The sequence below is a fragment of the Herpailurus yagouaroundi genome, unplaced genomic scaffold (genome assembly GCF_014898765.1).
Source record: "Herpailurus yagouaroundi ecotype Mexico unplaced genomic scaffold, PumYag 142, whole genome shotgun sequence".
NCBI classification, from domain to species: Eukaryota; Metazoa; Chordata; class Mammalia; order Carnivora; family Felidae; genus Herpailurus; species Herpailurus yagouaroundi.
Genome location: NW_024412397.1, coordinates 20,330,427 through 20,343,017, shown reverse-complemented (window position 1 = coordinate 20,343,017; position 12,591 = coordinate 20,330,427). Strand labels below are relative to the sequence as shown.

The 12,591-nt window shown below is 38.6% G+C and overlaps 1 protein-coding gene and 1 long non-coding RNA gene across 26 annotated transcripts in view; one reads left to right on the top strand and one right to left on the bottom strand.

The window, feature by feature from the left end:
* Window positions 1-12,591, bottom strand: part of TCF4 (transcription factor 4) — a 354,315-nt gene that overhangs the window by 176,789 nt on the left and 164,935 nt on the right. The window lies entirely within an intron of this gene.
* LOC121032900 (uncharacterized) lies at window positions 2,913-6,015 on the top strand. Its single transcript, XR_005791587.1, has 2 exons — window positions 2,913-5,553; window positions 5,793-6,015. It is a non-coding gene; the product is annotated as an uncharacterized LOC121032900 (long non-coding RNA).

The window sequence follows — 12,591 nt, the reverse complement described above, 5'->3', positions numbered from 1 at the left end:
CTGTTTGTGTGGGGGAGGATAAGAGACCAGCATAGACATGAATCATTCTCAGTAATTTGAGTGTTTCCATGACATCAATGGGCACCCGTCCAGGACTCTGTCGAAGTCTGCGAGGTACCAAAGAGGCAGCGCAGCCAGCAGGAGGCTGGGAGGTGCACTTTTTTTTTTAATTTTTTTTTTTTTTTAGGATTATGCTCCTTGTAAAGATTTCATCTGTAGCATCCACTTTTACCATCAAATAGATCGCTCCAGAGATCATGAGAGAACACATTTCATTCTGATACTGTAAGCCTTTAACTTTATTACATCTTTTTGTTCCCAAATTCAACTATAAATCTGCCCTCACAGCCCAAACCCCTGTTTGGGAGCAAAATAATCAGGGACTGTGGGCAACCCGAGCACCTTCTCAAACATATTATATCTATTCCTATCATTTGCTAATGACAAACAGCAGCCATTTTACAATGACATCTCAGTTTCTAAAGAATATATACATGTACATATATATATCTTTTGTGTAAACTGTCCATTAAAAATTAGCTATGGTTTTGATGTTGATTTTCTGCTTAAAATTTGCTGGGACATTTGTTTCAGATAATAAAATTTTCAAGAGCACTGATAACATGTCTGAGTAGGATTCTTAAGTGACTATCTGTGCTCATGAACACAAAAGCCCCTAACTATCTGCGTTTCCTCTATGTCAGGCATGGGTTTTTGTCACTTATACCTACTGGCTGGCGCGGACAGCTTCTTTCCTCCTTTCTCCATTCTTCGACACCCACCTCCCCCCCCCATCCCCACAACCACAATGAAGCCCTGCAAGAGCTGAAGGTTCTATTTTCCCAATATTTAAAAGAGATAGCAGCGATGAACAAACCCGGCGCGTTCACTGCGGAATTTTCGAGACAACCCTCTAGTACGACGATGCGACAGCCGCTGCGGATATTTTTTGGCACAAAGACAATGGTGGCAGTGCCAAGCCCCATGGCGAAAACTACTCAGAAGAGGCATAAGGGTGGCATTAATCGCTCAAGTCTTTTACTGCATGGACTACTGCTGTCCATATTTTAGAAACTAAAAGTACCCGTTAGTAACATTTGTTGTATGCCCGTAAAGGGGTGGGGGGGGTGGGGGGGATTCTGAAATATATACCAGAAACCAATCTTGTCAGGCATTTGATTCATTTTTATACCTAAAAGGACCAAATGTTAAACTTTGCTGCTGGTGATGATTTGCCTTGCACGAAACAAATGATATGACCTAATGGAGTACACTGAAGGCTGAATGAAAGCTATAGAGAGGATTTCATAAACTAAGTCGACATATTGGCTAAACAACTTTCTTCTGCAAAAATGATGTATACAAGGAACATGTAATACTATGTCACAATTTTTTAAATTAAGCAAGAAAAATGCTGTAAATGAGCAGACACAACATCCGTCAATCAATCCTTCTGGAGACAAAGGAGATCAACACGCAGCCCCTTCTCTAGAACAAGTCGGCATCTACAGTGAGCAAACAATCCAGAAAGTCAACACGTGTTTTGACCAAATTGAACCCATCAGCTGCTAAAACCTATATTTAAATTTGACTATTAAAAATGGCAGCAATTGATAATCAATAAAGGATTCCCTTGCTTCTTCTGTTGCCCTTGAAACACAAACCTAAGCAGAAAACATAAGCTGCTTCCAATTTTTTTAAAGGCCAATATTTTTGTTGATCTATTCAATAAAGCCTTTATCTTGCTGCCCTGGGAAGATAAGGGGGAAAAAATGGTTTTTGTTTAGGGGCATTATTGTTAACAAAGGTCTATAAAATTCCAAATGTAATACTTTTATATTCTTACATCATTTTCCATTTGACTTCTATTTTTTTTTCTTTCAATATATCCATGGTATCCTATTGTAAGGGAATGCCAAGGAAACCGGATGAGAATGAAAACATCACTTAAAGCAAACATGATCTCATAAGTCCATTTATTTACAAGGATACATCCAAGAAGTATCACCTTTGGTAGATTACTGCACCTGAACAATTCTAATCCACATGGAAACAGACAAGAACAACTTACTGATAACATGATTTCTGAAGATAGGCTGTGGTTGACCAGTAGGGTAATAATAAGGTCATGTTTGGCTTTCTGGCCTTTCATTCTTAAAAGGTCACTTTAAAAATGAAATATACATGGTAGGTATTTCATCTACCACTGAAAAAGATGTACCTATACCAGTGGAACATATCATCCCATGAAAAGCCTTAATGAAAAATTATCTGATGCTTCAGGACAAGCCAAGCAAGGCTGTTTCGCTGTTAATCCTCATTCTGGGAACTGAAGAATGAGCCTTTTGTTCCCTGGCATCAGACTGGGGAACTCATCATAACCATGTTCGGATCAGAATAAATCTCTGTCCCCAACCCCAACCCATCATCCCTGGTTACCCTATTTTTTTTTTTTTTTTTTTTTTTTTTTTGCATATTGAAAAGATTTTTCACTAAACAATGACTGAAATTTTTGGTGGCTCTGAAAGCATATGTGAGGTTATTATTTACAGACCTTTCATCTTTTCCATGCTCGCTTTTCCCTCCTTTACCCAAATAAGAATAACTGAGTCCTTGCCATGTATTACTGCCCACTACACAAAGGGCATATGCAGACTGATTTATTCAATCTGCACAACAACCCTGGGAGGCAGGTAATATAAACACCATTTTATAGATGAGGAAACTGAGACACAGAAAACTGACTGAGGTTAGTTACACAGGCAGTTGAGTGACCTAACCAGGATTCAAACCCTGGCAGTTTGATTCCAAAGGCTGTGCTCTTAGCACTATTCTGTGCTGCTACTTAAAACTCCGGAGGGGAAAAGAAAAAAAACAAAAAAACAAAAACTATAAATAAGCGAGAAGCCCAATACTGAAGACTCAAATCCCAGAGCTCAAAACACTCATGAATTTGATATGAAATTAATGAAAGTGTCTTATAGGTGGTGATAATTTACATTTACATGGTATTTTATCCCTAAAAGGTCTCTTGGTACTTTACAGCAGTGCAACTGACGTACACCAGAACCTGTGACATCATATAATAAACTGCTACCATCTCCATGTTGACTTGAAGCAACTAATCAACAAAAACATGGCAGCAAACTGCATCTGTACACGTTCCCTATGTGAAGAATATGACTTCGTATTAAGATGCATGCACAGAGAAGAGCGTAAGAAAAAATATAATGTAGGACAACACAGCATCGCTTATGAGAGTCTTCTCTGAAATAGTAAACCCACAACAGGCTCCAAAAAACAAAAGGAAGGCTAATTTAAAGAGTCTAGGAAATGTTACAAGCTACTTATATCCATCCCCCCAGAAATTTACATTATAGCTTAGCATGTTAAAGCCTCTGAGAAATCCTGCAGTGCAGACATTTATTTTAGCTTAATACCATATATCCTAAACTTATCTCAACACAGATCTGCCTCCATCTTTTTGTCATTTAATGCAAGTCATGAGGAACTTCAGGAGCTACTATTATTTAAAAAAAACATAACACTAAGAATGTGTTGGGTTAATATAGGTTTGTAATGTTTTATGAAATAAATAGTATGTCTAAAAATCGATTTGATTTTAATTAAATTGATCTAAAAACATTTTTCATTTTTTATGATGTTTCTATGCAGATACACCTTTGTGTATGACCAGCTCTGACTAGCTGGTCAACTTTAATTACCCCTGGTCTTTGACTGGTAGTACGAGCCTGCATTTGCAAGAAATCAGAAGTTGACATTATTCTTCTGATGTCTCAAATTCAAAGAGCACTGGTTGTCTCCTACAAAATCTCACTGTTCCAGGACAACTCTGTCTTCATCTATAGGCACTAAAAAATCCCAATTTAATAAATTTTATGCTAAAAGAATTACAACTCAATGTCAGCAGATAAACTAGTCATTCCACAGCCTAGAAAATTCTTTTCCTCCCCTTCTTCCTGAATTGAGACCAGAAAGAAAACTGGGGGGAAATGTGGCTGTGCACATGGCGTGTAGCAAGGGATGATGGAAGTTGGGAGCTATCCATGTCCCCAGAAAAGACCAGCATCAGTCCTCTCTTTCAGGGATGTGCTGTAGTCATAAACATAGAATACTCAGTAATGATCTATAGCTCTGATCCTGGAAAATTATGAGTTTTGGCTGCATTTTGTCACTGATTCACCTCATCTCGTCTAGACACTGTGCTGCCTTCAAACCAGTGGGTGGACTAAAATTCCAGCTACGCTGACTATCTTGAGACACCACCAAAATTCTTCCTTTTGCGGGACTGCCTATGGTTCAGAATCTATATTCAATTCTCTTTAAAGCACTCCCATTTGTAAAGCACTGTATGGTATGCAAAGTAATTTAACTTACATACTTAAGACAATACACCCTCAGAAGTTCTCAGAGGGGCATTTTCCTCTCTAGTTTTATAGCTGTGTCACTAAAATGAAGAAAGAGCAACCAACTTAGATGTGTAGAAGACATTATACAGGTATCAGGAGATAAAGCTAGAACACAAACTTCCAATTCCAGTATCAAAGCCCCTTTAGATATATTCCACTTCTTTTTGGAGTATTCTAGATATAATGTCAGTATCTGCTGTGCTAACAAAGATTATTCCACCTGTCTTCTTCTCAATGTGTACCACAACCCTCCCCTCAAATCATTTTAACTCAATTTGTAAGGCAAGAAGGAGTCCTCAAGTCCTTTGATGGATGAAAATGTTAGAAGAGACAGGCATTTTGAATGACCATCCTCTGGTACACCAAAAATTACCTTCTAGATGCAAGATGAAAAGTACTGTTTTAGGTTTATTTCACGTGCCCTAGACAACAGCCAAAATAATCCCCTCACGCTCAGTGTCATGCTTCAGAGAAGTGCACACATTATCAAATTAAAGCACATGAGTTTTATGCTTTATTTTCCAAATGCAGGAAAATCTTGCACTGAAAATAACGCTAATTCCACAGAGTGTGCAATTAATCAACATAATCACGGGGATAACTTAGCTGTTTGGGGAGGTGTGTCAAATAACTCTTTAAGGCCACTAAAGTGCCACTTCAGCCACCAGAGTAATGATTTTCTGAATCAGCAATTTGTACAAGGGTCCCCTGGAGACCTGAAGGACTAAGGGCAACCCTGAAATCACTCAACTTACTTCTAATGAGTAACTTACCACTGGCTTTATGTGAATAAGATCTTAATAGTTCTGCCTCCCCTGTTTTATATTGTTACCGCAGTTTGTGTGCATGATGATTGGCTATAACACAACCACAACAATTAAGGGTTTGTGTGGCCTCTGAAGAAACAACATATGCATTTGAAAGCTTATTTTTTTTATTCGAAGAAGTATAATTGCTTTTATATAAAAATGAGGAAAGGTCAGTCTTGCAATATATATTACAGGTATCAAAGCAAGCAGAAATAAATATTTCCGCTAGATTCACAGGAGGAAAGGAGGACACAGGATGGATGGGCTATTCTGGGCTAAGAAACTTGGCTGATCATGAGAACCATTAGTGAGAGGTTTCTTTTTTTTTTTAATTTTTTTTTTCAACGTTTATTTATTTTTGGGACAGAGAGAGACAGAGCATGAATGGGGGAGGGGCAGAGAGAGAGGGAGACACAGAATCGGAAACAGGCTCCAGGCTCTGAGGCATCAGCCCAGAGCCTGACGCGGGGCTCGAACTCACGGACCGCGAGATCGTGACCTGGCTGAAGTCGGATGCTTAACCGACTGCGCCACCCAGGCGCCCCAGTGAGAGGTTTCTTAAAAACAGATTCTTGGCTTCTCTACCCCAGGGTATCTGCATTCAACAGAGTAGAATCCGGTATTCTATTTTTTTTTTTTTTAAATAAAATTCCACTGGTTAGTCTAACAAGCCAGGGATAACAGTAACCAATTTAAAGTGACAGGCATAGCCTCTAAGGTTAGATGAAACTCCAGTAAACCTGGTAGCCTGGTGAACAGGTGAACAGCAACAATAATAAAAAAAAAAAAAAAATAGATTACTACCTGATCCAACCTATTTAACTGGGCTTAAAAAAAAAAAAAAAAAACAAGCAACTGTCGGGGCGCCTGCGTGGCTCTGTCGGTTGAGCATCATGGCTCAGGTCATGATCTCATGGCTCATGAGGTTTGAGCCTCGTGTCGGGCTCTGTGCTGACAGCTCAGGGCCTGGAGTCTGCTTCAGATTCTGTCTGTCTTGTCTCTCTCTCTCTCTCTCTCTCTCTGCCCCTTCCCAGCTTGTGCTCTCTCTCTCTCTCTCCTTCTGTCTCTCTCTCAAAAGTAAATAAACATTAAATTTTTTTTAAAAAAACAAACAACTGTTTATCTCTGGGGTCCTTTCTGACAGTTCTGTTTCAGAAACCTTTTTCCGGCAGCATACTTAGCCTTTAAACTTGTTCATCTCCACTAATGAAGACTGGTTGTCTTACAGAAATTAGTCTCACACTCCCACATATATTCTCCTAATAAATGACGGAATGTCAAGACTTGAGAGTCTGAGAGGTGAAAGGCTCCTCCCCTTCTTTCAGTCCCACTGGCCACTGCTCTGAATGTGTACCCTTCCCCCATTCTACCCGAAGACCAAAGTCACCTTTACACTTCAGGACCAACCTCTAGTGAACCTAGTTTGTTAAAAGGGCCCCTCCACCCTTTCCATGCTCTACGGAAGGCATCTCAAGTCCATACAAAGGGAGAGAATCTGGCCCTTTGATCCCTCTGGGCGAGATCTGTGACATTTCTGGTCAGACGCAATAGAAACATCATATGAGTAAAGATTCTGTTGCCTGGCTAAATTTTTTGGAATTTATCAGCAAAATTTAAGAAAATCTAGAGCTATGCTTTACCACGCAAATCGCTTTTAGCAATAAACTATTTGCTGCCCATTAAGCCGATGTTCTAATAGAGTCTTACTAATCTTAAGTGTAAAGACTAACACTGATCAAACTCTGAGTAAGTGGAACAGAAAACAGAGGAAAAGGTTTGTTAGTATTATGTTTGTTATAGTGTCTACAAAGGAAAATTACATGATTTAGCACCATGGCACATAAGCAATGGCCTCGGTTTTCAAGTTGAGCCTACAACTAACAAGAATATAATGAGTATTACTCTAAAGGAAACCACACATACATTTGATATGATACCCAAGACTGTACAAAAGTAAGACAGATGAGAATTTCATGAAGATTTTAAATACCATTTAGACATGTGTATAATATATATAGGCATTGTACTTAGATATATACACACGTATAGAAGTAACATTTAACATTTTTTAAAGTTTTATTTATTTAAGTAATCGCTACACCCAACATGGGACTCAAACTCATGACCCCGAGATCAAGAGTCGCATGCTTTTCTGATGGAGCCAGCCAGGTGCCTCCATTGTGAATCCCAGGTGGAAGATAATATAAATGTCATTTATTAACATATATTAGATGACCAATATATTAGATGATCGTTTCTCCGGCCTTAGCATTGAATTACACTAGGTCTATGTTTCCTAAACATACATCACTGAGAAGCTGGGGGTAATAGCCCAAAATTCAAAATACATCTCAGAGCATCCAAAAAGTAGGAAGACTGCTAATTCTTGAACCTGCTCTTCAAGATCAACTTTAAGAGACAGGGCCCACAGCAACCAAAGTGGAAGGTACACAGGACCAGATTCCTCAGAGTCTGACTCCCCAGTGACACTAGTCACTTTTAAAGGAAGATGATGATTCAAAGATAAAGTTACATGAGCCACTGAGTCCCACACTATGATGTTTAAGAAAAGCCTCCTAATTACTGAATACATGAGCATGACTATATCAGGAGAGGAAGGCGGGGGGCACAGGAAGGAAGAGGAGAGGCCGTGGGAAAAATGGTCAAGGAGAAGAACGGAGGAAGGACAAGGGGAGTAGTCAGAATACCGACCTCATACTACCAAAATAGGCAAGAAAATCAAATACATGACATGGAAGATATGTTTACAGACAGCACTTTTCAGTTCTGAAACTTGCAAAAATGATCACCTGAATGAGTGTAAAAGAGGTCAAAAAACCATGAGATATGAAAATAAATATTTGTTGATGCCTCTGTGTACCATGTGTTGGCTGCTGGTACATCAATGATGGACATTATTCTCAAGAGGGAGGGTTTAGTTGGTTGAAATGCTAGGGAGCAAACCCAACAATGTACATCGGTAAGGAGTGTAATGGGTGTACTGAAAAGCACAGAGGAAGAGAATGCCTAACAGAACCTCATCGTGGTAACAGGCGGCAACAGGAGAGCTGTGTATCTGAGCTTCCACGCAAGATGCTATTGTAACCGACTTAGTGGCAAGTTGATATGTGTTAGAATATGGTTCACAGTTACCAGACAATGTTAAACAAATGAGAGACATTTACATCATTTTTATTCGAAACAAACTTTAAGATAACTGGTACCTAAAATTGGAAAGCCAGAAAACTGGAAAAAAAAAACTTAAATAACATTTCCCTCCTTCCTTAACTCTAAACTCTTTGATAGTTCCATATTGGAGGGAGATGGTTTGGGAATTTTGAAGGCAACAGCTTACAAATCAGAGAAGTTTACAACAGAAGACAAAAGAGCTGCAAAAATCTCAGCTGTCCTTTCAGTGACACAATTACCAAATTGATTCAATCGAGTCCTTTCAATTGAAGAAATATGTGGAAATCACTTTTACATAATTAATTATTATAAAGAAACTGGTGAAACCTTGTCAACAAAGAACCTTGTCAAAAAACCTTGCTATTTTAAAGACATATCCATTCCACAGAGCCCTGGTCTTCACCACCAGAACCACATCTCCATCCAAGCGGTGGCCACTGTGACTGCCCTTGTGGAAGTTAAGTTGGCCCCGTGACCTGGCGATAAAGGGGCCATCAGTAATCTGCTCCTTTAACATCTCACACTCTACAAACAACAACCAAAAGAGAAAAAAACAAAACAAAAAGAGGTTCTGCTCAAACTACCATTCTCAAAGTCTGCCAGAGGAAAGGTTGATTTGGTCTGCAGGGAAACCAAAAATGCCTTTATAAAACATTGCATTGTAAATACATGCTCATTTTTCTTCACAAAGCAAGTGAAAACTATTGCCACTATCAGGGAGTTTTCTGCTAGGGATTAGCTACCACATCCATTACCTACAAGGGTCATACTACAAAATTTCAGTGATTTATCTTTCTTAAGTCCATTCCCAACTTAGTCAAACAAACATTCTCCATAAGCGTAACGAATCCAGGAGGAACTATGAAAGCAACAAAAATGCAATCAATGTAATATGACATCACCCACTTAAAAGTTCAAGACTGGCATACACTCTATGTGTTATCTGACCTATCAGTAATCTATTTTGCAAAAGCAAACAAACAGATTAAAAAAAAACAAAAAACTTTATTTTCCAACAGAAACAAATTGGCTGTCACTCTCAGTATTAGCCTACAACTTTATAATCACTACAAATATATGATTATTTTTATAAAAACGCAAAAACAAAACATACCAAAAAACCCAACCCTGAAAAGTGAAACAAGAGCCCCACAGACCAGGCGGTTCCTATCTGAGCAGCCAGCAGAGGGCGCACATGCCCCAACAAGAGCTGGCTCTGGCCAGCCACCACCCAAACTCACTAAGCCTGACCACAATTTGAATACAGGGAGGGGGGAAAAGTCATCCTATCAGTAGCATTAATAAAACAAGCATGCTCAGTTTAGGATCAGTGAGAAATATACACAAGTACACTTATTATTAAACTCTGACTTTAACAGAGATTTCCTAGCTGCCTCATGGAAAACTTTCCATCTTTCCATTAAAAAGATGTAATTCTTCTTTGTATGGAAGTGTGGTTATATCAGTTTTCAAGGTCACTATAGTTTTTATAGTCCTATGCTAAGAGTTATCTGTAATACGTGAATTTGTAAATTAAATATTAAATTTCTAACATATAAACACACATGTTCTGGTGAGTATGTCAGATTAACTTTTGTAAATGGACTCTCTTTTAGTGTATTTCCATGTGTTAGATACAAATCTACTAATGAATTTTTGTAACCCTAGAGCAATTAAATACGTATCATTTGTATGGTTAAACTAGATACATGGGTTACTTATTTTTCTACTTGTTTGTGCTTGATTGAGTATTTGGGTCTCTGTGTTATAATATTTGGGGCTAGAGTAGGTCACACTAGAAGAGTACCTGGCACCTACGTACATGTACATATAGAAAGGGACACTTTATTCTTTTAAGGAAATTTTCCTATGAATGCAAAAGTCACACACTCCTCCTAGAGCTTTCTAAGTTTGTGATTCCAGAAACCGTATCGCAACTTGAAAAAAAAAAAATGAATTACCTCATGAAAGCACCAAATTAAAATAGACATCCAATACTACAGTTTTTATGTCTACACATAAAAATTAAATAATCCATAGGATGTTCAATGTCTAATTTCAAATAGGCTGGAATAAACGGAAGGCGTGCATTTAAGTTTCAAGATGGAGAGCCTGCTTGGTAAGATAATTAACAGCCACTTGTCCATCCACCTAAAGGATCAATTCAACCTCACATCTACTCACCAAACAGAAACAATGAAGCCATGTAACATCTCCACAAGGTGATTTTATTTTTCTTAAGCATTCTCAGTAGATTGGGAGTTGAACTTAATTTACAGCATCCGCAAACCAGGTGGCTTAGGTTACATGTAGGTCACGATAAATAATACTTATCCTTTGGCTGATGTGGCTACACCATTTCTGCATAAGTTAAAATGACGATGTTTTATTATTCCTAAGCACTCAATTCTGAAATGTTTGCACAATCTGTTAAGTCCAGGCAAATTTAAACGATTTTGACATGCAGCCTGCTAAGGCCAGTGACGGGGATAATGCCTCTTTACGTGGGTAAAATTCTGTGGCATATAGGTCACTCTCTTAAGGGGAATCAACTGTGTGTCTCTCCTTTGCATTTTCCACCACAATCCTTCATCCTGCAGCCTGGAGCTGAGAGTGAAATGCAAGAAAGGAGCCGAGTGCTCAAAGCAAAAATCTGCTTCCAGGACAATCCATTATATCTGACAAGTTAAATGTTCCATGGTAGGCCATATGGCACGAGAGCAGGCCCGACGATGGGAGAGGGGAACTCGGCAAATGCATCACAATTAAGGAGTTTGGCTGCAGACTTTACTTTGAATTACTTTTTTTTTTATTAAATTTTAAATGCTGCCCCCCCCCCCATTTTTAACTGAATCTCCTTTATGAGACAATTTCTAAAGAAGTTCCACAATTTCCTTCTCACTTCGTGACTGTGGCTACTGAAATCTAAAGGCTAAGGTACACATGGCCATTTTTGTCAAATGGAGTTTCAAAGAGGAGACCTGTAGCCTCGTTTAAAAAATTTCAGGACAAATAATGTGAAGACTCTATCTGTTCCCCAGATTAGGAGATGTAAAGGAAATCGTTCATCAGATTGGGACATGTGAGTGAAACTGATGGAACATTCAATGAAACCAGTTCCCGTTTTTAGTAAAAAAAAATCTTACAAGCTGTACAGTCATAATTGGCATGTGCCTATTCTTTCAATGGTCTACTTAATATTTATCAAATTAATGAATTCTCTGAAGACCACGTCAGGTGAATTCAGCTCCTCCTAGCAGCCCCCCAGAAAGCAGCTCTGCATACGGCCGCTAATCCCATGTCCCAGAGACAAGTCTCACAAGCTCTCTAAGACCCTCATTAAAACCAGGTGGTCCGTGATAATAAATATTTGTTGTTAGAAACAACATCAGGTAAATAATATCTGGACTACGACCAAGGTGTGCACGTGTTGCATTAAAGGAGGGAACAAGAAATGACCAAAATGGTGTCAGTATACCACGGTGTACCACCATTCAGTATGTCATGCTTTCAAATAAAGGAAACAAACAGTCTTCTTTTTCCTGAAGAACTCTCAGGAAGAGAACTGGACCCATGCTAAAACCTGAAAAAGCTTTCTACACAAGTGCCAAATGCATCTGGTCCAGTGTCAAACAGTGATTTTAACACCCTCAATTCCTGGGGATGACACGTGCTTGAGGAAATTTACATATGATACATAGGTAGGTATACACATATATACATTGTAACGGGTAGGTTCTTCTAAACAATAGTGACTATCGTTCAAGTAGCCACACTGGCTTGCAAACACGAAATTCATGATGATTGAGAAAAATGTGTATGCGTCTTTCCGAAAGAGAAGACGCGAAGACTCATTTCCTTAAACTATTTTCACTCTCCATTTCTCCAGAGGGTCACTATTTCCCTCAAATGCACCCGCTTCTGCCTTAATTAAGAATAACATTATTTCAAAGAGCATATCCAGACACTTAATAAAAATGGGTCAATTTTTTTGATGTATATAATTAGTAATACATTTTCTGGCAGTCCCAAAGTTACTATTTGTTAATAACCTAACATAATCTTATATATTTGCATCTCTCTTATCTTTGAATTTGAGACAGTTCATTGCATTATGAAGATGGTATGTGGGTTAAGAATTGGTCATTTGCATTAAAAATCAA